Raw genomic sequence first — 4,382 nt, 5'->3', positions numbered from 1 at the left:
GAAGTTAGACCGCAGGGAAACAAATAACCCTATTAAAAAAGGGGGTTCAGAGCTAAACAAAGAATTCACAGCTGAGGAATGCCGAATGGCTGAGAAACACCTAAAGAAATGTTCAACATCTTTAGTCATAAGGGAAATGCAAAGCAAAACAACCCTGAGATTTCACCTCACACCAGTGAGAATGGCTAAGATCAAAAACTCAGGGGACAACAGATGCTGGCGAGGATGTGGAGGAAAAGGAACACTCCTCCATTTTTGGTGGGATTCCAAACAGGTACAACCATTCTGGAAATCAGTCTGGAGGATCCTCAGAAAATTGGACATTGAACTGCCTGAGGATCCAGCTATACCTCTCTTGGGCATATACCCAAAAGATGCCCCAACATATAAAAAAGACACGTGCTCCACTATGTTCATTGCAACCTTATTTATAATAGCCAGAAGCTGGAAAGGACCCAGATGCCCTTCCACAGAGGAATGGATACAGAAAATGTGGTACATCTACACAATGGAATATTACTCAGCTATCAAAAACAACGAGTTTATGAAATTCGTAGGCAAATGGTTGGAACTGGAAAATATCATCCTGAGTGAGCTAACCCAATCACAGAAAGACATACATGGTATGCACTCATTGATAAGTGGCTATTAGCCCAAATGCTTGAATTACCCTAGATGCCTAGTACAAATGAAACTCAAGACGGATGATCAAAATGGGAATGCTTCACTCCTTCTTTAAAAGGGGAACAAGAATACCCTTGGCAGGGAAGAGAGAGGCAAAGATTAAAACAGAGACTGAAGGAACACCCATTCAGAGTCTGCCCCACATGTGGCCCATACATATACAGCCACCCAATTAGACAAGATGGATGAAGCAAAGAAGTGCAGACCGACAGGAGCCGGATGTAGATCGCTCCTGAGAGACACAGCCAGAATACAGCAAATACAGAGGCGAATGCCAGCAGCAAACCACTGAACTGAGAATAGGACCCCTGTTGAAGGAGTCAGAGAAAGAACTGGAAGAGCTTGAAGGGGCTCGAGACCCCATATGTACAACAATGCAAAGCAACCAGAGCTTCCAGGGACTAAGCCACTACCCAAAGACTATACAGGGACTGACCCTGGACTCTGACCTCATAGGTAGCAATGAATATCCTAGTAAGAGCACCAGTAGAAGTGGAAGCCCTGGGTCCTGCTAAGACTGAACCCCCAGTGAACTAGACTGGTGGGGGGAGGGCGGTAATGGGGGTGTGTTGGGAGGGGAACACCCATAAGGTAGGGGAGGGGGAGGGAGATATTTGCCCGGATACCTGAAAAGGGAATAACACTCGAAATGTATATAAGAAATACTCAAGTTAATAAAAAAATGCTAAAATTTGTATGGAACCACAAAAGATTCCAGTCACAATAACACTGAGCTAAAATAGCATTACCAGTGAACCTACTATTCCATATTTCAAGATATAGTATCAAGCCATAGTACAAACAATATGGTATTGGCACAAAAAGAGACATGTAACAAAATCCAAGACCCAAATATAAGTATACATAAATTCGGCAAAAAATATACAATTGATAAAAAGCATCTTAAACAAATGGTGCTAGGAAATTGGATGTCTACATGTAGAAAAGTAAAATTTGACCCATATCTTTCACCTTACAAAAAAATCTCCAACTGAATCAAAGACCTATATGTGAAACATAAACACTGAAACTGCTAGAATGAAACACAGACAGTATTCTACATAATGTAGTTATAGCAGAAGACTTCTGTTGAGCCCTGTATGGCTGCGTAAAGGACAGCATGACACACTTCCTGACTCTGGAGCAGAGCCACCTGGGCATGGATCTCAATGAATGCTAGGTGTGAGACTTGTTTGTATATTTTAGTTTATGTTTTTTTCTGGGGAATGTTCTGTCTGCCAAGGTTTGTTGAGATTTTGTGTTTTACTGTCTATTGTAATGTTAAGTGCAGTCCCCCATGTCCTGGAGACTGCACATAACCCCTGAAACCCAAAGTTAATTCTGATTGATGAATAAAGATACTAATAGCTAATAGATAGGTAGAAGAGACATAGGCACAGTTGAGGTTTCATGAGTTTGGAAAGAAGACCAAGAGGAGGAAAAGAGCAGAGGGAAGTGATAATGGAATAGAAGAGGACAATGGGGAGGAGAAGGAGAAAAGAGAGAAGTTGCCATGGAAGGTGAATGTGCAGGAACAAGAAAGAGACCTGCCATGGGCTCAGGGCCAAGATAACAGCCTTGAGGACTGCCCAACTGGATTAAGAGCGTCCCAGATAGAACATAATAAATATTAAGTGCTAACTTGGGGTTTTCAAAAGTAGATTCTAACAGCATGGAGAATAGGCAGCTGCTCAGATATTGTGCTACTAAGGCATAATGAAAATTAAAGGCTGTGTGTGTCTTTTTTTCCAGAAATATAAATAGTCTAAGGCAGGGAAGAAGAAGCTCTGGGTCAGGATTTTTTACTACAAAGGTTAATGACTATATGATAATCAGAGACAGCATGAGTCTAGAAGGCTAGGGTTGTCTAATGCCCTTAGCAAAATGTTAATTTTTGTGACCTTCAGGATAGCCCTTAAGGCAATGGAAAAGAACTCTGAAAACATGAATTCAAAAATATATAATTTCTCAACTATGCAAAATAAAAGGATGCAATATTCATTATATGAGGGGCTTCATGGACCTAAAAGAACAGAAGCTTCTGCACCATGAGCCAGATTGTCAGAAAGATATTAAGGAAGATGAAGAGATTTAGGGAATGGTGATTACAGGGTAAGATCCCACTCAGCTAAACTTATTATTTGTGCTTACAAAGGCAGGCAGATTTCTGAGTTCAAGGTCACCCTGCGACAGATAAAGTTTAGGTCTAGGTATGGTGGAAATGTGATCTTTGAGCAGGATCCCACCCAGCTAGCTTATTGTCTGTGCTTGAAAAGACAGATAGATCTCTGATTTCATTTACAGAGTTTAAAAATGTGTATTTGCTGTCTTCTTCTAATATCAAGGGGCTAAGGTCCTAAAATATTGACTTATAGGATAATCAAAAGGAAACCTGGAGTAGATGACTAAATTAATGTATAAATAAAAGACTGGGCTTTGGTCTACAAAGAGCTACCTAGAGAGATCTGCTTGGAGAGAGAACACGGCTCTTTAAGAATTTTTTCCAGCAGTTTTTCTGACTTTGGTGGGAAAACCCATGAGCTACCTAGAAAGCTCTTTGAATTTTTCTGGCAGGGGAGAGCTGTCTCAAAGAGAGAGAGCTGTCTGGAGCAGAGAGCTGCCTCAGACAGAAATCTATTGATCAAAATTTTATCCTGAGCAGACTACAAAACCAACTGCCATCTACAGAGAGCTGCCTAGGGAAGCCATCTCAAGCAAAATACAAAGCCAATGATTGACTTTGAGTTGCTTCTTTCAAGACTCTCAAATACTCCTTCCTCAGAACCCCTCTCCAAGCCAAGGCTGGTCCTTGGCAAACTTACTGAATAGGACACCATTTGCCCAGGAATTAATGCCAACAACTGACACATAGGACTTCAGAAAACTAAAATGATTCTGTATGCCACCCCCCCCCAAAAAAAAACCAAAAAAGTCACACAAGAAGGAAACTCACAGAAGGGGAAAGAATCTTTGTCAGCTATATATCTGACAGAGGATTAATAGACAGAATAATAGCTGAAAATAAATCTACCAAATGAATATGTGGTATTCAGCCAGGTTTACTGATGCTCTATTCATAATAGCTAGGAAATTGAAACAATTTAATGTTTCCTAATATCCTTCAGCTAACAAATAGGTAATAAAAATGTGGGACACTTACACAACTTTGTATGTTAACAAATGGAACTAGAAAAAATCATATTGAGTGATATAACCCAGACCCAGAAACAGGAGGGAGGAGGGAAAAATAACAATAACAGCAATAGTATCTGAAAAAAACTCATAAGGAATCATACTGATAATGGTCTATTTAAAAATACCTATAATGCATGCATATATATATATATATATATATATAATAGAAAATTTCATATTTGGGATGAAAATGCTGCCCTCATGTGCTATATACTATCTAACAAAACCCTCAATGTCAGACATAAGATATCCTCCTTTGGGTTGTTTGTTAGGCTTTTCCAACAGATTCCAAAAACTTTAGAAGCTTTTGCTGTTTCTCTTGATTGTGCACCAGAGGTGAAATGTAAGTCCTTATTCCTAAAGGCATCACGCATTTCTAACATGGTTCAGAGGACCCAGGCTGGAACGGACTTGGAAACCTCCTCCCTGAAGACTAGCTTACGTGGTACCAGAAGATAGTATGCAAGCTTCCTAAGGAAGGAAACAACCAACAGTACTACCCA

At 40.1% G+C, this 4,382-nt stretch overlaps 1 non-coding gene across 1 annotated transcript; it reads left to right on the top strand.

The window, feature by feature from the left end:
- Positions 1–3,158: 3,158 nt before the first annotated feature.
- On the top strand, positions 3,159–3,222 carry LOC147998185 (U7 small nuclear RNA). Its single transcript, XR_015647173.1, has one exon. It is a non-coding gene; the product is annotated as a U7 small nuclear RNA (small nuclear RNA).
- Positions 3,223–4,382: the final 1,160 nt, after the last annotated feature.

Source organism: Rattus norvegicus, chromosome X (assembly GCF_021556685.1).
Source record: "Rattus norvegicus strain SHRSP/BbbUtx chromosome X, alternate assembly SHRSP_T2T, whole genome shotgun sequence".
Taxonomy (NCBI): domain Eukaryota; kingdom Metazoa; phylum Chordata; class Mammalia; order Rodentia; family Muridae; genus Rattus; species Rattus norvegicus.
Note: the sequence above shows the minus strand (reverse complement) of the source record. Positions and strands in the feature narration are given on the sequence as shown.